This window comes from Acipenser ruthenus, chromosome 10 (assembly GCF_902713425.1).
Source record: "Acipenser ruthenus chromosome 10, fAciRut3.2 maternal haplotype, whole genome shotgun sequence".
Lineage (NCBI taxonomy): Eukaryota > Metazoa > Chordata > Actinopteri > Acipenseriformes > Acipenseridae > Acipenser > Acipenser ruthenus.
The window spans coordinates 21,137,223-21,162,302 of record NC_081198.1 but is presented as its reverse complement, the minus strand read 5'-3'; the positions used below and the strand labels follow the sequence as shown (position 1 = coordinate 21,162,302).

Genomic DNA, 25,080 nt, shown 5'->3' with positions numbered 1-25,080 from the left:
ATTTTTGGATTGAACCTTTTTTTGCAAGAGAAACACGAATCCTGACTGTGCACATGTATAATCCTTACTGCAAAGAGCATGATATTGTTTCCTTCTTAAAGCAATACTGTGAGGTATTAGGAATTGGAATTAAAAGCAAAGATGAGGATGAGCTATGGAATGGGAAGAGACAGTATGTGGTGAGGCTAAAACCAAGTCCAACAGGGGGCATAATGCACCCTCCAGCTACTTTCTTTATTGGAGCAAATAAAGGGTATTTGTATTATGCAGGACAACCTTTGACATGCAGAAAATGTGGGCAGACAGGACACATGGCAGAGAGGTGTGAAAATAATTTTTGTCGGAATTGTATGACAGCAGGACATTTGGCAAAGGACTGTAATGTTCCAAAAGCATGTAACCTGTGTGGGTCTAGAGAGCACATGTTTAAGGAGTGTCCACAAAGACAAAAAAAATATTCAGACGCACTTAGGGACATTGAAGAGGTGATAGCAGAGATACTCACAGAAAAAGTGTCTGTTGCTGGTGTGGGAGCTGTCGCTGGTGCTGGTGCTGGTGGTGGCGTTGATACTGGTGTTGTCACTGGTGTTGTCGCTGATGCTAGTGCTGGTGCTGGTGATGGTGTTGATGCTGCCGTTGGTGTTGGTGCTGGTGCATCTTTGCGCCCTATTCAGGAGGCTCTGCCAGCTACTTCGGAAGCTGAACCCCAGGAGACTGTTGCTGGAGGAAGAAGTATTGGGACACCGGCTGTTGTTGAAGCTGTGGTAGCTGAACAAGAGGACACAGAGGAGATGGACTCATCCCCAGAGGGAACAGTCATCCCAGACACTGTTGAGGAGAGAAAAAAGGGAGAGTGGAAAACAGCTAAGAGGAAGAAATCAAAGAAAAGAAGATCAGAGGAAGAAGGAGGAGATACAGGAGTTAAAATGACAGTGATTGAGATCTCAAATCAATTTGGATGTCTGCAAGGAGGAGAAGAGGAGAGTGAGGTAATATCGGAAAGTGAATCTGAGCTGGCCTCGGTCCCTGTTCTCCCTCCTGAAGAGAAGGACAGTGTGAAGGAAATGACTGAGCAAACAACAGAACAGATGGAGAGTAGCAAAGAAGAGGAGGAAAGCCAAATAGAATCAGACGCAACGTCAGACACTGATTCGCAAGGATCAGGGTTCTTTTTGGAGAAAAAAGAGGTAGACAGAGTGACGAAAATAATGGGGATGTGATAAGGGAATGTTTTAAATCATGACATCAAAATGGAGATGAAAATAATAACGATAAATGTGAGAGGTTTACGAAATGCAGTGAAAAGAGCAGCTGTGTTTTTATCGCTGATGTCTATGAACTTTAACATTTGCTTCTTACAGGAATGCCATTTGAGTGACACGGAGGATATAAAGACTTTTACAAAGGAATGGAAAGGTGGATACTCCTTTTGGGGGGTAGGGAATGTTTTTTCCAATGGAGTGGGAATACTCATGAAAGGGGATGGATGGGAAATTGAAAATGTATTATCTGTTGTACCTGGGAGGGTGTTATATGTGGATGTCAAGTTGGGTAATATGGAATTGAGAGTTATAAATGTTTATGCACCTTCAAATAGAACTGAAAGGTTGGGGGTGTTTAAAGAAACTCAAAATTTGCTGTGCACAAATAAGGTGGTGGTAATGGGGGGAGACTTTAACTCTTCATTGGATAATTTGGGTAAAAAGGAAGGAGGAGAGGTAGATTTTGCTACAAATTATTTAAAGAAGTTGGTGTCTGATTTTTCTTTAATGGATGTGTATAGAAAATGTAATAAAAAAGAGGGTGGATATACTTGGGGAAATTCCCGAGGGCTAAAAAGTAGAATTGATTACATATTTCTATCCAGTAACATTAATGTGAAATATTGTAAGGTGGCTCCCTTCTGGAGCTCGGATCATAATATGATTGAAACATCTTTTGGGACATCAGCTACTATTATTGGTCCTGGATACTGGAAATTAAATATTAGTGTTTTAAAGATAAATGAATTCAGAGAGAAACTAATAGAGTTTTATAAAAGTTGGCAAAATATGAAGTTTTATTTTAAAACAGAAACAGAATGGTGGGAGGAGGTTAAAAGGAAACTGTGCATGTTCTGTCAGAAGTATTGTAAAAACTTGAAAAAGAAAGAAAGACGGGATCTGAAAATACTGCAAAATCAATTACAGAAGGTGGAGTCTAAAATAAATGAGGGGAGTGGAGTGGATTGGGAGGAGTATCAAACTTTAAAAAATAAAATAAAAAGGTATACAGAAGGCAAAGCTAGAGAATTTGCTTTCTTAGCAAAAGTAGAGGAGAAGGAGGGGGATGAAAAATGCTCCAGGTATTTTTTTCAATCAATAAAACAAAAGCAAAGAAGGGTGTTAATTAAGGGGTTTAAAGATGGTGGGGGTGCACTTAAAGAAGGGGCAGACATGATGGAGTGGGCAAGAGAGTATTATAAGAAGCTCTTTTCTGAAAGAGGTGTATGTGTAAAAGAAAGAAAGATGGTACTAGATAACTTAGATGCAAAAATAAGTAATGAGGAAAGGGAGGGTTTGGAGGGGGAAATAACAGAGGAGGAGGTTAAAGTAGCTTTGTTTTCTTTAGCAGATAATAAGACCCCGGGAGGAGATGGTTTTCCTAAGGAATTTTATGTGGCCTTTTGGGAAGTGATAAAAAAAGACCTAGTTAACATTTATAAAGAAATATATAAGGAAGGAATGTTGAGTGAGTCTATGAGGAAGGGGGTGATAAGTTTAATTTTTAAGAAAGGAGATAAGGAGGAAATAAAGAATTGGAGACCAATTACTCTCTTAACAGTAGATTACAAAATTTTATCAAAGATACTAACAAATAGACTAAGTAAAGTGATGTCAAAAATAATTGATGGGGATCAGACCTGTGGTGTAAAGGGTAGATCAAGCTCTATGAATCTGCAACTTATGAGAGATGTAATTTATTGGGTGACGGATAGGGGCCTTCAACTAGGGATACTGAGCTTGGATCAGGAGAAGGCCTTTGACCGGGTAAACCATGAGTTTTGTTTTGAAATCTTAAAGAGGTTTAATGTAGGGGAAAGGTTCATAAAGTGGGTAAAGACTCTATATAAGAATGTATATAGTGTCATTAATGTAAATGGACATTTGAGTGAGCCAGTTATGCAAAGGGGAGGAGTAAGACAGGGATGTCCATTATCGCCATTACTGTATGTGATATTTATTGAACCTTTGGCAGAATTGGTGAGGAGTGATAAAATAATAAAAGGTATACATATTCCAGGAGGTAAAGGACAGTTACTAAAAATATCACAGTATGCAGATGACACCACTCTCTTCTTGACAACAGAAAGGGGGATAGAAAGAGCTGTGGAATTAACAGAAATATATGGGAAAGCATCAGGATCAAAGGTCAATGTGGATAAGTCTTCTATTATGTTGTGGGGGAATTGGGATCATAATAAGATACTAACATATGGATTTGAAGTATGTAAAGATGGGCTTAAAATATTGGGGGTGAAATTTTACAGAGAAAATGGGGAGAAAAAGAACTGGATAGAAAAATTGGCAAAAATTAGAACAAAAATGGATATTTGGAAATCAAGAAAACTAACTGTAAGTGGGAAAGTGTTGGTAATTAAGAGTGATATATTACCTGCTTTAAACTATTTAGCAGGGGTATACCCTGTACCAATAAGGATTAAATTGCAGATCACTCGGGTTATTTTCGGTTTTATATGGGGAGGGAAGTACGAGTGGATGCAAAGGGAACAGATGTATAAACCTGTGGATAAAGGAGGAAGGGGAGTACCTTGTATACCCCTGAAGCTAGATTGTATATTGTTGCAAAATATGTGTAGAATGGTGGCTGGGGAAATACATCATAAAGCTGCTTTCTTTGTGAAGATGTGGTTTGCCTTTGCAGTAAGAAATGTGTGGCCAGTCTTAAATGATACTCCAAAAGTTGAAAAGGGGCCCTGGGTATATGAGCATATGAAAATGTTTTTAAAGGCACATCCTGAATGTGGGAGAAAGGAAACCCTGTTAAACCATAAAGAGATATATAATGTAGTAAAAAAGAAATTGACGGATAAAAATAAAGAAACACAGGTAAAACATGATTGGGGGAGATTGCAACCAAAGCATATGGGGAATGATGTAAATGACATTGCCTGGTTGTGTGCGCATGACAGACTCCCAGTGAGGGAACGATTACACAGACATGGATGTGCTAGATCAGCAGCTTGTCCTAGGGACTGTGGAGGGGTGGAAACAGCAAGGCACGTGTTCTGGGAATGTGTCTTTGCTATAAATTTTTGGAACTTGGCATCTCAGTTTTTGAAAACTATAACTGATGTAGATATAATGTCTGCTGATTGTATTATGTTTGGGAAGGATTGGTATAAATGGAAAAAAAGAAAACTACTGTTTGTAGAGGTATTCGTAAATGTAGGGAAATGGGTCTTATGGGAGAAAAGAAATGAATCTGTGGGAAAGTATAAATTGCAAACAGAAAAACAAGCGTTTTTTTTCTTTAAAGCTAAAGTACAAGAAATGATATTAATTGATAAACAAGTTTTGGGTTGGGAAAGATGCTCAAATAAGTGGGGTGAGTTGATGAAAATATTATAAAGGTAATGAAGAGTACACGTTTAGATGTAAATTGCAAGTGGGTTAATGTAATGGATATGGTTTCTTTCTGTATTGTTGCTTTGTAAATAATTTTCAATAAAAAAAAAAAAAAAAAAAAAAAAAAAAAATCTGTTCTTATCAGTTTAATATCTGATACGTCCCCTATCAGGGGACCATATATTAAATTGATTTTTGGAATCGGGAGATGGAACAGGGGCTTGCTCCGTCCACTCCACGCATCGGCCCGGTATTGCAGTACCTCCGGGAATGGTGCACACCTTTCTCTAACGTTGGTCAAAGTCAGATCTGGATCTCTCCTGTGAGCATTTTGTCTACCCCTGCTGGAGGGAGAGTGCCAGTGTTGATGCAAGTTTTCCCGCCGTTTTACTTCTTTTTTTTTTCTTTCTCTCTTTCTTTCTTTCTCTCTTTCTTTCTCTCTTTCTCTCTTTCTTTCTCTCTTTCTTGCTGTCTTTCTTTCTTTTATTCACATGTGGTGATGATGTAGACAGCAGCAGGTTGTTTCCTGGGAGCATGCAGCTAACCAGACAAGTGTGGTGGAACATGTCCCTATGCCAGGACCTTCTTAGCAAGCCAGCCAGCCAGCGAGACACAGTTGTAGTTACCCAAGGCACCTTGCACAGCATAGCAGCTTGGCATGACTATTTGTAAGACGCACTCCGCCAGTTTATGTTTTGTTTTTGGTGTTATGTGTGTGTTTTTGCTTTGTTTTGTTTTCTCCTGCTTAAATTGCACATTTCCCCTCTGGAAGCAGCAGCCCGTTTTTTGGGGGTCTGCTTGTGCTTGGAATTTTGCACCCACCTTTGAATCCCCCTGTGCCGTCCGGGCTGGGGGGCCCCGGGCAAGGGCCAAGTCGCCATCGCTTCTCGGCCTTTTGCAGCAAAAGAAAGCAAAAGAAAGGAGGGCCAAATATAAATACCTGAATGCTGCCCTCCAGCGTCTGAGCCTGCTTCAGCTTCGGGGGTTCCCTGTAAGCGACGAGATAGCCCAGACCAAGCTAGATCTTTCAGTGCTTTGTAGGGAGGAACAACGAAAGGTCATGCACAATGCAAAAGTGCAAAAAATGGAGGAAGACGAAAAGTGTACTCGCTTCTTCTTCCAGAAAACGAGGGAGAAGCGGCACTTGATGTCCTCCATGCTCGACAGCAGGGGGAGGATAGTAGAGGATAGTGAGGGAGTGAAAAAAGTGGTAGAGAACTTCTATAGGGACCTGTATAACATCAAAGCTACAGATGACACCCTGATAGAGTGGTTCCTGAGCCAGTTGGAGCCTGACTCAGTGCAGGACGACGAGGAGGAGGAGAAGGACCCAGAACTCACGCTGGAGGAGCTCACCCAGGCGGTTAAGACCATGAACACCGGTAAGACGCCAGGTCCAGATGGCATCCCGGGTGAGTATTACCATCTTTTTTGGGACACGCTAAAAGTCCATTTAGCGGAGGTCTACAGAGCGGTCTACAGGGAGAAGCGGTTGGGCCCTTCTATGCGGGAGAGTGTAATTACTCTCCTTCATAAGAAAGGGGAAGTTAAAGATCTACGGAATTGGCGCCCAATCAGCCTCCTTTGCGTGGATTACAAGATACTAGCCAAAGCTCTGATGCTCCGGCTACAAGTACACCTCCCTTTGGTCATTGGCTCCGACCAGGCTTGTGGCGTCCCAGGGAGGTCCATCACGGATATTTTAATGTTAACAAGGGACATTCTGGCTTATTCTAGAGAACGGAACCATCCCCTCTGCCTGTTCAACCTTGACCAGGAGAAGGCGTTTGATAGGGTAAGCCATGAATATATGTACAAAGTGATGGACCAGATGAAATTCGCTCCTGGACTTAGGGGGTGGGTTAAAACCATCTATACAAACATTAGTACCCGAGTCTTGGTGAACAGGCACCTGACTGGTAAAATATCTATCCAGTCAGGGGTCAGACAGGGTTGCCCACTATCCCCACTGCTATATGTCGTGTGCATTGAACCCCTCCTGCAGGCAATTCGTAGGGATACCAATATAACTGGTTTCCAGCTGCCTGGATCCAACGGGGTCCAGGTCAAAACAACAGCATATATGGACGATGTGTCACTCATTTGCACCAACACATCGTCGGTACCTCGGATTAGTAATATCCTTGGGAAGTACTGCACGGCGACCGGGGCAGTGATTAATAAGTCCAAGAGCGAAGTCTACGTGTCTAAAAATTGGCAGGTAGATAGGGAACTGTCGGACATGTACCCTGTCAAAAAGGACAAAATCAAGATTCTGGGCCTCATTTTCGAGAACAATAGCTCGGGGGCCCAGAGCTGGACGGCGGCCATTAACCAGGTCCGTAAAAAGATTGGCGGATGGAGCACAAGATCCTTAACAATGACGGGTAGAGTATTAATAACCAAGTCTATACTGTTCCCCATCCTCTCTTATGTAGGAAAAATCTTTCCCCCAGACAGGACCACCAAAAAAGTGGTGGACCGCATTATCCACCGCTTTATCTGGGGCAGCAAGATGGAGAGGGTAAAACGAGCCACCCTGAGTAAAGCCGACAAGAAGGGAGGTAAGGGGGTCCCGGACGTTGTGCAGCTCACCCGAGTGCAGGGGCTCACGCAAACTATCAAGAAAATCCAGGCCCTGGACAGGAAGGTATGTTATATGAATCGTTTCTATTTTGCCACCTGTCTCAGGGCCTTGGGCCTCTGCACTATTGATAACACCGTGCCGTACTCCTGGGACCCCCCATTGTATTATAGAACCTTAAGGGACACTATATATAAATTGGGCTTAGATAAAGCAAAATTGGCCTCCTGGGAATACAAGGCTGTAACTAAATATCTTGCCGGTTCCCAGGAAATTGAAAAAGTAGCTACTTTCTCCCTCACCCAAAGCCAAAAAATCTGGGAGAATGTGTCTCACAGCTGCCTCAGTAATGTCCAGAAGGATATAGCATGGAACACCGTCCACAGTGCACTCCCCACTCGAGCGTTCATGTTCAGGAGGGGACTAGCCCAAGTAGAAACATGCCCCTATGCAAAGTGCCGCAAGAGAGAAACACCAGCCCATATCTTCTGGGAGTGTGATGTGGCTGGCAGTGTCTGGCTCTCTGTCTCTGTCTTCCTAAACAGGTTTGCTGACACGGCCAAGATGACCGCTGAGACTGTGCTCTATGGGCCTGCGGGAGGAATCACTACCAGCACAGCTAAGTGCGTTTGGCGTGTCATCAATGTTGTCAAGCAGATCCTGTGGGAAGGCCGTAACGTCTGTGTCTATCACAAGCAGGAGCTAGACACTATCACCACGACCAGAAGGGCACAAACTCTTATCAAGGACTTTGTAATTCTGGACATCCGGACCCTCGGGAAGGACAAGGCCTGCGCGGAGTGGAGGATCGCCGGACTTCAGGACGTGAAGATAGAATAAAGGAAAAAACTGGAACCGCTAGCTCCTAGGAGCGGGACTACGGGGCACCGCTAAGCCTTTTATTTATTTTGTCATGCCAGCATTCCGCCCTTTTTAGCTGGCATGACCGTTTTTCAACGGTGCCCTGGTTTTATGTAGTCTTTTGTTTCAGTTTTATGGACTTTTATTTGATTTACGTTGAATGTTTTATTTGATTTTGTTTTGTTTTGTTTTATGTATCTTTAAGATTTTTAATGTAAACTATTAAAAGTTACATTTTAAGTGTTTTAAAATTTTAGAATTTTAACTCACTGTTTTATACACTGTCCCTTTTCCCCTGTCCCTGTTTTAGATCTAGTTTTATGTTCACTTTTGAACCTTTTAGAGAGCACTCCCCGGCCCTCACAAGCACTGGTTTTTTATAGATGGTTCTTTTTTTCCAGTCACTTTTAAAACAGCACAGGTTTCTTTCATGTTGATTTTAATCTGTGTCTGTTTTAACCATGTACAAAGCACAATTGTCTTGGTGTTTTTAAATGTGTTTTAAATGCTTTTAAAACAAAATGTATGTCTGTATGCATGAATGTCATCTTTAAAAGAAATGTAAAATGAATGAAAAAACGAATGGGTGTAAATGTAAAAAATGTAAAATCTCAATAAAAGAGTATTAATATCTGATACGTCCCCTATCAGGGGACCATATATTAAATTGATTTTTGGAATAGGGAGATGGAACAGGGGCTTGCTCCGTCCACTCCATGCATCGGCCCGGTATTGCAGTACCTCCGGGAACGGTGCACACCTTTCTCTAACGTTGGTCAAAGTCAGATCTGGATCTCTCCTGTGAGCATTTTGTCTACCCCTGCTGGAGGGAGAGTGCCAGTGTTGATGCAAGTTTTCCCGCCGTTTTACTTCTTTTTTTTTCTTTCTCTCTTTCTTTCTTTCTCTCTTTCTTTCTCTCTTTCTCTCTTTCTTTCTCTCTTTCTTTCTTGCTGTCTTTCTTTCTTTTATTCACATGTGGTGATGATGTAGACAGCAGCAGGTTGTTTCCTGGGAGCATGCAGCTAACCAGACAAGTTTGGTGGAACATGTCCCTATGCCAGGACCTTCTTAGCAAGCCAGCCAGCCAGCGAGGCACAGTTGTAGTTACCCAAGGCACCTTGCACAGCATAGCAGCTTGGCATGACTATTTGTAAGACGCACTCCGCCAGTTTATGTTTTGTTTTTGGTGTTATGTGTGTGTTTTTGCTTTGTTTTGTTTCCTCCTGCTTAAATTGCACATTTCCCCTCTGGAAGCAGCAGCCCGTTTTTTGGGGGTCTGCTTGTGCTTGGAATTTTGCACCCACCTTTGAATCCCCCTGTGCCGTCCGGGCTGGGGGGCCCCGGGCAAGGGCCAAGTCGCCATCGCTTCTCGGCCTTTTGGCTAAGATCAAGTGTAGTATCTGTTCTTATCAGTTTTATATCTGATACGTCCCCTATCAGGGGACCATATATTAAATTGATTTTTGGAATCGGGAGATGGAACAGGGGCTTGCTCCGTCCACTCCACGCATCGGCCCGGTATTGCAGTACCTCCGGGAATGGTGCACACCTTTCTCTAACGTTGGTCAAAGTCAGATCTGGATCTCTCCTGTGAGCATTTTGTCTACCCCTGCTGGAGGGAGAGTGCCAGTGTTGATGCAAGTTTGCCCGCCGTTTTACTTCTTTTTTTTTTCTTTCTCTCTTTCTTTCTCTCTTTCTTTCTCTCTTTCTCTCTTTCTTTCTTGCTGTCTTTCTTTCTTTTATTCACATGTGGTGATGATGTAGACAGCAGCAGGTTGTTTCCTGGGAGCATGCAGCTAACCAGACAAGTGTGGTGGAACATGTCCCTATGCCAGGACCTTCTTAGCAAGCCAGCCAGCCAGCGAGGCACAGTTGTAGTTACCCAAGGCACCTTGCACAGCATAGCAGCTTGGCATGACTATTTGTAAGACGCACTCCGCCAGTTTATGTTTTGTTTTTGGTGTTATGTGTGTGTTTTTGCTTTGTTTTGTTTTCTCCTGCTTAAATTGCACATTTCCCCTCTGGAAGCAGCAGCCCGTTTTTTTGGGGTCTGCTTGTGCTTGAAATTTTGCACCCACCTTTGAATCCCCCTGTGCCGTCCGGGCTGGGGGGCCCCGGGCAAGGGCCAAGTCGCCATCGCTTCTCGGCCTTTTGGCTAAGATCAAGTGTAGTACCTGTTCTTATCAGTTTAATATCTGATACGTCCCCTATCAGGGGACCATATATTAAATTGATTTTTGGAATCGGGAGATGGAACAGGGGCTTGCTCCGTCCACTCCAAGCATCGGCCCGGTATTGCAGTACCTCCGGGAACGGTGCACACCTTTCTCTAACGTTGGTCAAAGTCAGATCTGGATCTCTCCTGTGAGCATTTTGTCTACCCCTGCTGGAGGGAGAGTGCCAGTGTTGATGAAAGTTTTCCCGCCGTTTTACTTCTTTCTCTCTTTCTTTCTCTCTTTCTCTCTTTCTTTCTCTCTTTCTTTCTTGCTATCTTTCTTTCTTTTATTCACATGTGGTGATGATGTAGACAGCAGCAGGTTGTTTCCTGGGAGCATGCAGCTAACCAGACAAGTGTGGTGGAACATGTCCCTATGCCAGGACCTTCTTAGCAAGCCAGCCAGCCAGCGAGGCACAGTTGTAGTTACCCAAGGCACCTTGCACAGCATAGCAGCTTGGCATGACTATTTGTAAGACGCACTCCGCCAGTTTATGTTTTGTTTTTGGTGTTATGTGTGTGTTTTTGCTTTGTTTTGTTTTCTCCTGCTTAAATTGCACATTTCCCCTCTGGAAGCAGCAGCCCGTTTTTTTGGGGTCTGCGTGTGCTTGAAATTTTGCACCCACCTTTGAATCCCCCTGTGCCGTCCGGGCTGGGGGGCCCCGGGCAAGGGCCAAGTCGCCATCGCTTCTCGGCCTTTTGGCTAAGATCAAGTGTAGTATCTGTTCTTATCAGTTTAATATCTGATACGTCCCCTATCAGGGGACCATATATTAAATTGATTTTTGGAATCGGGAGATGGAACAGGGGCTTGCTCCGTCCACTCCACGCATCGGCCCGGTATTGCAGTACCTCCGGGAACGGTGCACAACTTTCTCTAACGTTGGTCAAAGTCAGATCTGGATCTCTCCTGTGAGCATTTTGTCTACCCCTGCTGGAGGGAGAGTGCCAGTGTTGATGCAAGTTTTCCCGCCGTTTTACTTCTTTTTTTTTTCTCTCTTTCTTTCTTTCTCTCTTTCTTTCTTTCTCTCTTTCTTTCTCTCTTTCTTTCTTGCTGTCTTTCTTTCTTTTATTCACATGTGGTGATGATGTAGACAGCAGCAGGTTGTTTCCTGGGAGCATGCAGCTAACCAGACAAGTGTGGTGGAACATGTCCCTATGCCAGGACCTTCTTAGCAAGCCAGCCAGCCAGCGAGGCACAGTTGTAGTTACCCAAGGCACCTTGCACAGCATAGCAGCTTGGCATGACTATTTGTAAGACGCACTCCGCCAGTTTATGTTTTGTTTTTGGTGTTATGTGTGTGTTTTTGCTTTGTTTTGTTTTCTCCTGCTTAAATTGCACATTTCCCCTCTGGAAGCAGCAGCCCGTTTTTTGGGGGTCTGCTTGTGCTTGGAATTTTGCACCCACCTTTGAATCCCCCTGTGCCGTCCGGGCTGGGGTGCCCCGGGCAAGGGCCAAGTCGCCATCGCTTCTCGGCCTTTTGGCTAAGATCAAGTGTAGTATCTGTTCTTATCAGTTTAATATCTGATACGTCCCCTATCAGGGGACCATATATTAAATTGATTTTTGGAATCGGGAGATGGAACAGGGGCTTGCTCCGTCCACTCCACGCATCGGCCCGGTATTGCAGTACCTCCGGGAACGGTGCACACCTTTCTCTAACGTTGGTCAAAGTCAGATCTGGATCTCTCCTGTGAGCATTTTGTCTACCCCTGCTGGAGGGAGAGTGCCAGTGTTGATGCAAGTTTTCCCGCCGTTTTACTTCTTTTTTTTTTCTTTCTCTCTTTCTTTCTTTCTCTCTTTCTTTCTCTCTTTCTCTCTTTCTTTCTCTCTTTCTTGCTGTCTTTCTTTCTTTTATTCACATGTGGTGATGATGTAGACAGCAGCAGGTTGTTTCCTGGGAGCATGCAGCTAACCAGACAAGTGTGGTGGAACATGTCCCTATGCCAGGACCTTCTTAGCAAGCCAGCCAGCCAGCGAGGCACAGTTGTAGTTACCCAAGGCACCTTGCACAGCATTGCAGCTTGGCATGACTATTTGTAAGACGCACTCCGCCAGTTTATGTTTTGTTTTTGGTGTTATGTGTGTGTTTTTGCTTTGTTTTGTTTTCTCCTGCTTAAATTGCACATTTCCCCTCTGGAAGCAGCAGCCCGTTTTTTGGGGGTCTGCTTGTGCTTGGAATTTTGCACCCACCTTTGAATCCCCCTGTGCCGTCCGGGCTGGGGGGCCCCGGGCAAGGGCCAAGTCGCCATCGCTTCTCGGCCTCTTGGCTCCGATCAAGTGAGTTCGGGAAGGCGATTGTAGCAGTGGGAGTACAACCAGCTATCAGAGAGAGAGCATGGAGTACAAGTCGGCTACAAATACTCTCCGGTTTCTGTTGAAGAATCCGGAGGAGCAGTGGACTCGGAAGAAGTTCGTTCATGAGGTGATGTTCGGGTTGCTGGGACTGAGTTTGGAAGAGATCCTGTGCTTGGAGGACCACCAGAAGAAGGGTATGTTTGATCTGACCCTGAGGACGGAAGATTTGTGTTGGGAGAAGAAGGTGGTGTATGAGGAGGCAGTAACAGAGCTGAAGGAGAAGTTTGAGTTTGAGCCGATTTTTCTGCTGGAATGGAGGATCTTTTTTGTGAAGATGAACAGTGCTCAGGTTCCCATGGATGATATCAAGCGTGTACTGGAGGAACGACTCATCCTGAAGGGTGAGTTAGTGAAAACCTGTGACTCTGATGGAGTATGGAATAAATGGAGAAAGGTTTATGGAAGATTTAAGAAGATAAGAGCAAGGGGAGAAGAATTGTTTTTAAAACCTGTTATCTTTGTGGGACCGAACAAGGGAATTGTGAGGTACGCCGGCCAGCCGGAGGTGTGCTACAAATGTAGCAATATGGATCATAAGGCAGCAGAATGCAATGCTTTGGTCTGCAGGAACTGCAATGGCGTGGGACATTTCAGCAAGGATTGCCCTGAAAAGAAGCGTTGCAATTTGTGTGGTGAAGAAGACCATTTGTATAGGGATTGTTCCAAGAGAGCAAGAAGCTATGCGGAAGCAGCTTCAGGAAGAAAGAAGGTGTTTGCAAAGAAAGATGAAGCACAGAAAGAAAAGTTGGCTGGGGGAGTGGCCTCATCTTGGGAAGGCGGAACGGCGGGAAAAGAGGAGACAAAGGAAAGGGGAGGAGAGCCGAACAGGGAGGCGGAGGAAAAGAGTGACAGAAGTATGCTGAACAGCCAACAGAAGTCCTCGGAAGGTTCCGGCTCCTCCGTGGATGATTCCATGGAGGGGGTGGAGAGTATCCAGAGAAAGAGGAAAGTGGATGAGGAAGGGGCAACAGCAAGCTCAAGTTGGGCAAATAGTGTGGAGGAAGAGGAGGAGAAAAGGAAAAAGAAAGGAGTAATAGGAAATACAAACAGTGGAGGGGAGGAAAGACGGTCTTTGGGGAAAAAAGAAGAGGAGATGAAGAAGCGGAAAGACCGAGCTGGAATTGAAAAGGAGGAGAGTGCAAGCGCAGGTCCGGCCGGTTCAAGTTGGGTTTCAGAGTCTGTGTTAAGTGGGGTTGAGGGAGGTAGCTCAAGTCAGACAATGAGTGTGGAGGAAGAAGAGAATTTGATGAGGACGTTTTGCGCTAAGCATTTTGCAGAGCTTTCGGGGTGGAAGGAGAGGATGAGGAAGGGAAGGATTCTTGAAGAAGAGTGGAGAAGATATGAGGAGGCGAAACAAAGGATATTGTTGTGTGCACGACGGAAGGCGAACGAGGCTTTAAAAGAAAGACAAAAGAAGAGAGAAAGTGAGAAAAAGAAGGACTTTAAGTAATAGTTTGAGATGGAATTGATGATAATTTAGATGTATTTTTTTGAGAAATTGATGTGTTTTTGATTAGAGATGAACATAATTTTGTCGTATTAATTTAAGAAAGTAATGTATTTTTTGAGTATTTGATTAATAAAAAAAAAAAAAAAAAAAAAAAAAATATGTTCTTATCAGTTTAATATCTGATACGTCCCCTATCAGGGGACCATATATTAAATTGATTTTTGGAATCGGGAGATGGAACAGGGGCTTGCTCCGTCCACTCCACGCATCGGCCCGGTATTGCAGTACCTCCGGGAACGGTGCACACCTTTCTCTAACGTTGGTCAAAGTCAGATCTGGATCTCTCCTGTGAGCATTTTGTCTACCCCTGCTGGAGGGAGAGTGCCAGTGTTGATGCAAGTTTTCCCGCCGTTTTAAATCTTTTTTTTCTTTCTCTCTTTCTTTCTTTCTCTCTTTCTTTCTCTCTTTCTCTCTTTCTTTCTCTCTTTCTTTCTTGCTGTCTTTCTTTCTTTTATTCACATGTGGTGATGATGTAGACAGCAGCAGGTTGTTTCCTGGGAGCATGCAGCTAACCAGACAAGTGTGGTGGAACATGTCCCTATGCCAGGACCTTCTTAGCAAGCCAGCCAGCCAGCGAGGCACAGTTGTAGTTACCCAAGGCACCTTGCACAGCATAGCAGCTTGGCATGACTATTTGTAAGACGCACTCCGCCAGTTTATGTTTTGTTTTTGGTGTTATGTGTGTGTTTTTGCTTTGTTTTGTTTTCTCCTGCTTAAATTGCACATTTCCCCTCTGGAAGCAGCAGCCCGTTTTTTGGGGGTCTGCTTGTGCTTGGAATTTTGCACCCACCTTTGAATCCCCCTGTGCCGTCCGGGCTGGGGTGCCCCGGGCAAGGGCCAAGTCGCCATCGCTTCTCGGCCTTTTGGCTAAGATCAAGTGTAGTATCTGTTCTTATCAGTTTAATATCTGATACGTCCCCTATCAGGGGACCATATATTAAATTGATTTTTGGAATCGGGAGATGGAACAGGGGCTTGCTCCGTCCACTCCACGCATCGGCCCGGTATTGCAGTACCTCCGGGAACGGTGCACACCTTTCTCTAACGTTGGTCAAAGTCAGATCTGGATCTCTCCTGTGAGCATTTTGTCTACCCCTGCTGGAGGGAGAGTGCCAGTGTTGATGCAAGTTTTCCCGCCGTTTTACTTCTTTTTTTTTCTTTCTCTCTTTCTTTCTTTCTCTCTTTCTTTCTCTCTTTCTCTCTTTCTTTCTCTCTTTCTTGCTGTCTTTCTTTCTTTTATTCACATGTGGTGATGATGTAGACAGCAGCAGGTTGTTTCCTGGGAGCATGCAGCTAACCAGACAAGTGTGGTGGAACATGTCCCTATGCCAGGACCATCTTAGCAAGCCAGCCAGCCAGCGAGGCACAGTTGTAGTTACCCAAGGCACCTTGCACAGCATAGCAGCTTGGCATGACTATTTGTAAGACGCACTCTGCCAGTTTATGTTTTGTTTTTGGTGTTATGTGTGTGTTATTGCTTTGTTTTGTTTCCTCCTGCTTAAATTGCACATTTCCCCTCTGGAAGCAGCAGCCTGTTTTTTGGGGGTCTGCTTGTGCTTGGAATTTTGCACCCACCTTTGAATCCCCCTGTGCCGTCCGGGCTGGGGGGCCCCGGGCAAGGGCCAAGTCGCCATCGCTTCTCGGCCTTTTGGCTAAGATCAAGTGTAGTATCTGTTCTTATCAGTTTAATATCTGATACGTCCCCTATCAGGGGACCATATATTAAATTGATTTTTGGAATCGGGAGATGGAACAGGGGCTTGCTCCGTCCACTCCACGCATCGGCCCGGTATTGCAGTACCTCCGGGAACGGTGCACACCTTTCTCTAACGTTGGTCAAAGTCAGATCTGGATCTCTCCTGTGAGCATTTTGTCTACCCCTGCTGGAGGGAGAGTGCCAGTGTTGATGCAAGTTTTCCCGCCGTTTTACTTCTTTTTTTTTCTTTCTCTCTTTCTTTCTTTCTCTCTTTCTTTCTCTCTTTCTCTCTTTCTTTCTCTCTTTCTTTCTTGCTGTCTTTCTTTCTTTTATTCACATGTGGTGATGATGTAGACAGCAGCAGGTTGTTTCCTGGGAGCATGCAGCTAACCAGACAAGTGTGGTGGAACATGTCCCTATGCCAGGACCTTCTTAGCAAGCCAGCCAGCCAGCGAGGCACAGTTGTAGTTACCCAAGGCACCTTGCACAGCATAGCAGCTTGGCATGACTATTTGTAAGACGCACTCCGCCAGTTTATGTTTTGTTTTTGGTGTTATGTGTGTGTTTTTGCTTTGTTTTGTTTTCTCCTGCTTAAATTGCACATTTCCCCTCTGGAAGCAGCAGCCCATTTTTTTGGGGGGTCTGCTTGTGCTTGAAATTTTGCACCCACCTTTGAATCCCCCTGTGCCGTCCGGGCTGGGGGGCCCCGGGCAAGGGCCAAGTCGCCATCGCTTCTCGGCCTCTTGGCTCCGATCAAGTGTCTTTGAGAAGGCGAAGGTAATCGATCTGGAAAGCGTGAGCTGGAAGGAATATTACTGACGAGATGGAAGAAGAAGGTCCAAGAGCAAGGAACACCCTGAGGCTCCAGTTGAAGAATCTGACAGGGCTGTGGGGGAGACGGAAATTTGTTTTGGAGATCGTGTTTGGTCTATTTAAACTGAAGGCTGAAGATGTATTGTGTTTGAAGGACAGTGTTGCAAAAGGGAGTTTCGACCTGACCTTGAATAAAGAAGAGGATTGTTGGAAGGCAGTGAAGACCTTTGAGGACAACAAGGAGAAGCTGCCGGCCAGTGTTTTTAACATTGAGCCTATGTTTCTTATGGACTGGAGAACAGTTTTTGTTTCAATGGCCTGCCCTTTTCTGCCGGTGGAGGACATCTCTACGAGGTTGAAGAGGAGCCTGGAACTTAAGAGTGAGTTACCTGTTAAAATGATGGACAGTGAGAGGATTTGGAATGGAGTGTGGAAATATATGGCTAAACTGCACGTCAGGGAGGGGAGGATGATTCACATCCGACCTGACCTGATGATTGGATCGGTGAGGGGGACTGTGTTTTACAGAGGACAGCCAAAGGTGTGTTACAAATGTAACAGAGGAGGTCATCTTGCAGCAGATTGTGAGGAGGTAGTTTGTAAGAACTGTAGCCAAATAGGCCATGTATCCAGGGATTGCCCCAGTGGGACTATATGCAATCTCTGTGGCTCCAAGGAGCATGTCTACAGAGATTGCCCTGAGAGTGCGAGGAGTTATGCTCAGGCGGCGGGACACGGAGGAAAGGAAAAAGAAGAAGCAAAGCAAAAGAAGACAGAGAAAGGGGAAAAACCAGAGGAAAAGGACAATGAGAAGAATAAAGGAGAAAGTGTTGGGGGTGGAGCTTCCAAAGAAGGGGGCGGAATGGCGGGAAACTCTGGTTCAGAAGGGACAAAAGAAAGGGGAGGAGAGCCGAACAGGGAGGCGGAGAAAAAGAGAGGCAGCAGTATGCAGAACAGCCAACAGAAGTCCTCGGAAGGTTCCGGCTCCTCCGTGGATGATTCCATGGAGGGGGTGGAGGGTGTTCAGAGAAAGAGGAAAGTGGATGAGGAAGGGGCAACAGCAAGCTCAAGTTGGGCAAAGAGTGTGGAGGAAGAGGAGGAGAAAAGAAAAAAGAAAGGAGAGTCAGAAACCATGGACAGTGGAAGGGAGGAAGGAATGTCTTCAGAAGAATATATAATGAAGATGTTTTGTGCTAAGGAGTTTGCGGAGTTGTTGGCGTGGAAGGAGAGGATGAGGAAGGGCAGGATTTCTGAACAAGAGTGGAGAAGATATGAGGAGGAGAGACAAAGAGTATTGTTGCATGCACGGTGGAAGGCGGAAGAGGCTTTAAAGAAAGCCAAAAAAAGGATTGAGTTGGAAAATGAGAAAAAGCTTTAGTTCGAGTTTGAGTTGAATATGATGATGATTTTGATCTATCGTTTTTGAGAAATTGAGGTTTTTTTGAGTATTGTTTTTGAGAAATTGACGTGTTTTTGAGTATTTGATTTTGATGTATTATTTGTGAGAAATTGATGTATTTTTTTTGAGTATTTGATTAAAATTTATAAAAAAAAAAAAAAAAAAAAAAAAAAAAATCTGTTCTTATCAGTTTAATATCTGATACGTCCCCTATCAGGGGACCATATATTAAATTGATTTTTGGAATCGGGAGATGGAACAGGGGCTTGCTCCGTCCACTCCACGCATCGGCCCGGTATTGCAGTACCTCTGGGAACGGTGCACACCTTTCTCTAACGTTGGTCAAAGTCAGATCTGGATCTCTCCTGTTAGCATTTTGTCTACCCCTGCTGGAGGGAGAGTGCCAGTGTTGATGCAAGTTTTCCCGCCGTTTTACTTCTTTTTTTTTCTTTCTCTTTCTTTCTTTCTCTCTTTCTTTCTCTCTTTCTCTCTTTCTTTCTCTCTTTCTTTCTTGCTGTCTTTCTTTCTTTTATTCACATGTGGTGATGATGTAGACAGCAGCAGGTTGTTTCCTGGGAGCATGCAGCTAACCAGACAAGTGTGGTGGAACATGTCCCTATGCCAGGACCTTCTTAGCAAGCCAGCCAGCCAGCGAGGCACAGTTGTAGTTACCCAAGGCACCTTGCACAGCATAGCAGCTTGGCATGACTATTTGTAAGACGCACTCCGCCAGTTTATGTTTTGTTTTTGGTGTTATGTGTGTGTTTTTGCTTTGTTTTGTTTCCTCCTGCTTAAATTGCACATTTCCCCTCTGGAAGCAGCAGCCCGTTTTTTGGGGGTCTGCTTGTGCTTGGAATTTTGCACCCACCTTTGAATCCCCCTGTGCCGTCCGGGCTGGGGGGCCCCGGGCAAGGGCCAAGTCGCCATCGCTTCTCGGCCTTTTAGCTAAGATCAAGTGTAGTATCTGTTCTTATCAGTTTAATATCTGATACGTCCCCTATCAGGGGACCATATATTAAATTGATTTTTGGAATCGGGAGATGGAACAGGGGCTTGCTCCGTCCACTCCACGCATCGGCCCGGTATTGCAGTACCTCCGGGAACGGTGCACACCTTTCTCTAACGTTGGTCAAAGTCAGATCTGGATCTCTCCTGTGAGCATTTTGTCTACCCCTGCTGGAGGGAGAGTGCCAGTGTTGATGCAAGTTTTCCCGCCGTTTTACTTCTTTTTTTTTTCTTTCTCTCTTTCTTTCTTTCTCTCTTTCTTTCTTTCTCTCTTTCTTTCTCTCTTTCTCTCTTTCTTTCTCTCTTTCTTTCTTGCTGTCTTTCTTTCTTTTATTCACATGTGGTGATGATGTAGACAGCAGCAGGTTGTTTCCTGGGAGCATGCAGCTAACCAGACAAGTGTGGTGGAACATGTCCCTATGCCAGGTCCTTCTTAGCCAGCCAGCCAGCGAGGCACAGTTGTAGTTACCCAAGGCACCTTGCACAGCATAGCAGCTTGGCATGACTATTTGTAAGACGCACTCCGCCAGTTTATGTTTTGTTTTTGGTGTTATGTGTGTGTTTTTGCTTTGTTTTGTTTTCTCCTGCTTAAATTGCACATTTCCCCTCTGGAAGCAGCAGCCCGTTTTTTGGGGGTCTGCTTGTGCTTGAAATTTTGCACCCACCTTTGAATCCCCCTGTGCCGTCCGGGCTGGGGGGCCCCGGGCAAGGGCCAAGTCGCCATCGCTTCTCGGCCTTTTGGCTAAGATCAAGTGTAGTATCTGTTCTTATCAGTTTAATATCTAGCTCCTCCAGTAGCTCCTCTGATGCAGAACACGAGGCAGGGAGGGAGCCCGGACCCAGCAGCGGCCCCCCCCTGAGTAGGGCCCTCTCAGCGCCAGCACTCCCCCTCAGCTCTCGTTATGACGCCATAAGGATTGAGTCCGTGGGGGAGGAAAGCAAAAGCGACAGTGAAAGTGAGAGTGAGAAGGAGGGGAAGGGAGTGAAGAACCAGCAGAGGGTGGGGAAAAGAAAGGGTAGAGACGAGGGGGGGAAAAGAAAGAAGATCAGGATCAAAGACAGCAAGTTGCAGGTGGCCCCCATAAATCCAAAACCAGCTAATGTCCACACAAAGTCCCCAGTCTTGCCCTCGCAGGCAGAGACGGAGGCGAGTGGGACGGCTACACTGCCGCCTAGTGGGCAGGTAGCAGCCAGCCAGGGCATCCCCAGCCAGCCTTCCCAGTCGTTGGCACAAACCCTAGCACACCTCGCAGAAGAGGTGTTCACTAATGCACCGAGGGAGAGGTCGGGGTCAACACCTTCCCTGACCAGCAGTACCTCGGTAGCAATGACCCTCTTCAAGCGAAGGGCCTCCCTTCAAAGCATCCTTGACCCCCTCCCTTGTATGGGCAAAACCAGGGGCCCCCTAGAGGTCCTCCTAGATACAGCACTGGAGGACATGGGAATACCCCTGGACGCGGTAAGCCAGAAGTCTGCTAACAGCTCCAACTCAACAGACGGTAACAGCCAAAGAATGCTGTCTGTCATAACCCCCCCCAGGACAAAGCTGACCCACACGTTCCGAGGGGCCCTGAGCAAGTTCCACCAGACTTACCTTGTGGGGAGTTGAATAGCCCCAACAACTCCACGTACTGTGCATATAAAGACGGTGCCTTCTTGGACGAGGCAGCAGTGAGTACCTTCTCAGGGGTGATGGGAGTTGCAAATAAGCCCAAGCCCCCTCGAAGCAAGCGTAGAGCTAAGAGTAGGAAGAGTGTCCCGACCTCCCAATCATAGTCGCTATGGGGTGGACGCAGCGACTCCTTTTCTTGTTAGCTACCCTGATGGCCCTGATATGTGTGTCTGTTAATGTCAGGAGCATCAGGGAGACACAAAAAAGATTTGATGTACTAAACTATCTAGCTAACTTGAAAGCAGATCTCATCTTTCTGCAGGAGTGTGGTATTTCGTCGAGCCCTGATTATAGGGACCTGAAGGAGAGTTGGACCCTGGGGGACTCCTTCTGGTCGGGCTCCAACATAGCCAGAGCCGACGGAGTAGGTATCCTGTTTAAAAACCCATTTATTACCTCCCGCAGCAGCAGGGAGGTAGAACCTGGTAGAATTCTGAGCGTGGATGTGACATACAACAACACTCCCCTCAGACTGGTCAATGTCTACGCACCCACTAACCAAAACGAAAGAGTTCAATTTTTTCCACAGCTGCGTCCACTCCTGCTGGGGAACGTACCCGTCATCGTGTCAGGTGACTTCAATTGTGCTCTGAGGGACGTAGACCGGAGCAGGCCACGCAACGACCGCTCTAGTAGAGTTTTGTCCTCCATAATATCTGATTTCTCCCTGTGTGATGCAGGTAAGGACCTGGTGCCTCCCTTTACCTGGGTGAGCTCATCTGGGACCTCCTTCTCCCGTATAGATCTCGTCCTGCATACCAGCTCCCTTACGAAGACGGCAGTAGACACCCAGGCCGTCTTCTTCTCTGACCATAGGCTCCTGCAGGTAACATTGCAGGTCCCTCAGACCTCCCAGATGGGGTCAGGGGTCTGGAAATTAAACACCTCCTTACTCGATGACCCCTCCATAGCTGCAGCCTATAAGAGCAGGCTTGTTGAGTGGACCACTTTGCGTGACCTATTCAACTCCCCTATAGAGTGGTGGGAGATGGTCAAAATCAGAGCTAAGGGTTATTTCATAGCAGCAGGCAAGAGGAAAGCAAAAGAAAGGAGGGCCAAATATAAATACCTGAATGCTGCCCTCCAGCGTCTGAGCCTGCTTCAGCTTCGGGGGTTCCCTGTAAGCGACGAGATAGCCCAGACCAAGCTAGATCTTTCAGTGCTTTGTAGGGAGGAACAACGAAAGGTCATGCACAATGCAAAAGTGCAAAAAATGGAGGAAGACGAAAAGTGTACTCGCTTCTTCTTCCAGAAAACGAGGGAGAAGCGGCACTTGATGTCCTCCATGCTCGACAGCAGGGGGAGGATAGTAGAGGATAGTGAGGGAGTGAAAAAAGTGGTAGAGAACTTCTATAGGGACCTGTATAACATCAAAGCTACAGATGACACCCTGATAGAGTGGCTCCTGAGCCAGTTGGAGCCTGACTCAGTGCAGGACGACGAGGAGGAGGAGAAGGACCCAGAACTCACGCTGGAGGAGCTCACCCAGGCGGTTAAGACCATGAACACCGGTAAGACGCCAGGTCCAGATGGCATCCCGGGTGAGTATTACCATCTTTTTTGGGACACGCTAAAAGTCCATTTAGCGGAGGTCTACAGAGCGGTCTACAGGGAGAAGCGGTTGGGCCCTTCTATGCGGGAGAGTGTAATTACTCTCCTTCATAAGAAAGGGGAAGTTAAAGATCTACGGAATTGGCGCCCAATCAGCCTCCTTTGCGTGGATTACAAGATACTAGCCAAAGCTCTGATGCTCCGGCTACAAGTACACCTCCCTTTGGTCATTGGCCCCGACCAGGCTTGTGGCGTCCCAGGGAGGTCCATCACGGATATTTTAATGTTAACAAGGGACATTCTGGCTTATTCTAGAGAACGGAACCATCCCCTCTGCCTGTTCAACCTTGACCAGGAGAAGGCGTTCGATAGGGTAAGCCATGAATATATGTACAAAGTGATGGACCAGATGAAATTCGCTCCTGGACTTAGGGGGTGGGTTAAAACCATCTATACAAACATTAGTACCCGAGTCTTGGTGAACAGGCACCTGACTGGTAAAATATCTATCCAGTCAGGGGTCAGACAGGGTTGCCCACTATCCCCACTGCTATATGTCGTGTGCATTGAACCCCTCCTGCAGGCAATTAGTAGGGATACCAATATAACTGGTTTCCAGCTGCCTGGATCCAACGGGGTCCAGGTCAAAACAACAGCATATATGGACGATGTGTCACTCATTTGCACCAACACATCGTCGGTACCTCGGATTAGTAATATCCTTGGGAAGTACTGCACGGCGACCAGGGCAGTGATTAATAAGTCCAAGAGCGAAGTCTACGTGTCTAAAAATTGGCAGGTAGATAGGGAACTGTCGGACATGTACCCTGTCAAAAAGGACAAAATCAAGATTCTGGGCCTCATTTTCGAGAACAATAGCTCGGGGGCCCAGAGCTGGACGGCGGCCATTAACCAGGTCCGTAAAAAGATTGGCGGATGGAGCACAAGATCCTTAACAATGACGGGTAGAGTATTAATAACCAAGTCTATACTGTTCCCCATCCTCTCTTATGTAGGAAAAATCTTTCCCCCAGACAGGACCACCAAAAAAGTGGTGGACCGCATTATCCACCGCTTTATCTGGGGCAGCAAGATGGAGAGGGTAAAACGAGCCACCCTGAGTAAAGCCGACAAGAAGGGAGGTAAGGGGGTCCCGGACGTTGTGCAGCTCACCCGAGTGCAGGGGCTCACGCAAACTATCAAGAACATCCAGGCCCTGGACAGGAAGGTATGTTACATGAATCGTTTCTATTTTGCCACCTGTCTCAGGGCCTTGGGCCTCTGCACTATTGATAACACCGTGCCGTACTCCTGGGACCCCCCATTGTATTATAGAACCTTAAGGGACACTATATATAAATTGGGCTTAGATAAAGCAAAATTGGCCTCCTGGGAATACAAGGCTGTAACTAAATATCTTGCCGGTTCCCAGGAAATTGAAAAAGTAGCTACTTTCTCCCTCACCCAAAGCCAAAAAATCTGGGAGAATGTGTCTCACAGCTGCCTCAGTAATGTCCAGAAGGATATAGCATGGAACACCGTCCACAGTGCACTCCCCACTCGAGCGTTCATGTTCAGGAGGGGACTAGCCCAAGTAGAAACATGCCCCTATGCAAAGTGCCGCAAGAGAGAAACACCAGCCCATATCTTCTGGGAATGTGATGTGGCTGGCAGTGTCTGGCTCTCTGTCTCTGTCTTCCTAAACAGGTTTGCTGACACGGCCAAGATGACCGCTGAGACTGTGCTCTATGGGCCTGCGGGAGGAATCACTACCAGCACAGCTAAGTGCGTTTGGCGTGTCATCAATGTTGTCAAGCAGATCCTGTGGGAAGGCCGTAACGTCTGTGTCTATCACAAGCAGGAGCTAGACACTATCACCACGACCAGAAGGGCACAAACTCTTATCAAGGACTTTGTAATTCTGGACATCCGGACCCTCGGGAAGGACAAGGCCTGCGCGGAGTGGATGATCGCCGGACTTCAGGACGTGAAGATGGAATAAAGGAAAAAACTGGAACCGCTAGCTCCTAGGAGCGGGACTACGGGGCACCGCTAAGCCTTTTATTTATTTTGTCATGCCAGCATTCCGCCCTTTTTAGCTGGCATGACCGTTTTTCAACGGTGCCCTGGTTTTATGTAGTCTTTTGTTTCAGTTTTATGGACTTTTATTTGATTTACGTTGAATGTTTTATTTGATTTTGTTTTGTTTTGTTTTATGTATCTTTAAGATTTTTAATGTAAACTATTAAAAGTTACATTTTAAGTGTTTTAAAATTTTAGAATTTTAACTCACTGTTTTATACACTGTCCCTTTTCCCCTGTCCCTGTTTTAGATCTAGTTTTATGTTCACTTTTGAACCTTTTAGAGAGCACTCCCCGGCCCTCACAAGCACTGGTTTTTTATAGATGGTTCTTTTTTTCCAGTCACTTTTAAAACAGCACAGGTTTTTTTCATGTTGATTTTAATCTGTGTCTGTTTTAACCATGTACAAAGCACAATTGTCTTGGTGTTTTTAAATGTATTTTAAATGCTTTTAAAACAAAATGTATGTCTGTATGCATGAATGTCATCTTTAAAAGAAATGTAAAATGAATGAAAAAAACGAATGGGTGTAAATGTAAAAAATGTAAAATCTCAATAAAAGAGTATTAATATCTGATACGTCCCCTATCAGGGGACCATATATTAAATTGATTTTTGGAATCGGGAGATGGAACAGGGGCTTGCTCCGTCCACTCCACGCATCGGCCCGGTATTGCAGTACCTCCGGGAATGGTGCACACCTT

At 45.6% G+C, this 25,080-nt stretch overlaps 8 non-coding genes and 5 pseudogenes across 8 annotated transcripts; all 13 read left to right on the top strand.

The window, feature by feature from the left end:
• Positions 1-4,717: 4,717 nt before the first annotated feature.
• Positions 4,718-4,912, top strand: LOC131738482 (U2 spliceosomal RNA). Its single transcript, XR_009329986.1, has one exon. It is a non-coding gene; the product is annotated as a U2 spliceosomal RNA (small nuclear RNA).
• Positions 4,913-8,681: 3,769 nt separating this feature from the next.
• Positions 8,682-8,836, top strand: LOC131738741 (U2 spliceosomal RNA; annotated as a pseudogene).
• A 598-nt stretch (positions 8,837-9,434) lies between these two features.
• LOC131738283 (U2 spliceosomal RNA) lies at positions 9,435-9,625 on the top strand. The gene has a single exon (XR_009329847.1). It is a non-coding gene; the product is annotated as a U2 spliceosomal RNA (small nuclear RNA).
• A 583-nt stretch (positions 9,626-10,208) lies between these two features.
• On the top strand, positions 10,209-10,399 carry LOC131738244 (U2 spliceosomal RNA). Its single transcript, XR_009329808.1, has one exon. It is a non-coding gene; the product is annotated as a U2 spliceosomal RNA (small nuclear RNA).
• Positions 10,400-10,971: 572 nt separating this feature from the next.
• On the top strand, positions 10,972-11,162 carry LOC131739232 (U2 spliceosomal RNA). The gene has a single exon (XR_009330399.1). It is a non-coding gene; the product is annotated as a U2 spliceosomal RNA (small nuclear RNA).
• Positions 11,163-11,753: 591 nt separating this feature from the next.
• Positions 11,754-11,944, top strand: LOC131738806 (U2 spliceosomal RNA). Its single transcript, XR_009330043.1, has one exon. It is a non-coding gene; the product is annotated as a U2 spliceosomal RNA (small nuclear RNA).
• A 2,258-nt stretch (positions 11,945-14,202) lies between these two features.
• LOC131738506 (U2 spliceosomal RNA) lies at positions 14,203-14,407 on the top strand (annotated as a pseudogene).
• A 597-nt stretch (positions 14,408-15,004) lies between these two features.
• LOC131738795 (U2 spliceosomal RNA) lies at positions 15,005-15,195 on the top strand. Its single transcript, XR_009330042.1, has one exon. It is a non-coding gene; the product is annotated as a U2 spliceosomal RNA (small nuclear RNA).
• Positions 15,196-15,789: 594 nt separating this feature from the next.
• Positions 15,790-15,980, top strand: LOC131738783 (U2 spliceosomal RNA). The gene has a single exon (XR_009330040.1). It is a non-coding gene; the product is annotated as a U2 spliceosomal RNA (small nuclear RNA).
• Positions 15,981-18,182: 2,202 nt separating this feature from the next.
• On the top strand, positions 18,183-18,394 carry LOC131738494 (U2 spliceosomal RNA; annotated as a pseudogene).
• A 596-nt stretch (positions 18,395-18,990) lies between these two features.
• Positions 18,991-19,181, top strand: LOC131738273 (U2 spliceosomal RNA). Its single transcript, XR_009329837.1, has one exon. It is a non-coding gene; the product is annotated as a U2 spliceosomal RNA (small nuclear RNA).
• A 611-nt stretch (positions 19,182-19,792) lies between these two features.
• Positions 19,793-19,889, top strand: LOC131738802 (U2 spliceosomal RNA; annotated as a pseudogene).
• Positions 19,890-24,925: 5,036 nt separating this feature from the next.
• Positions 24,926-25,080, top strand: LOC131738752 (U2 spliceosomal RNA; annotated as a pseudogene).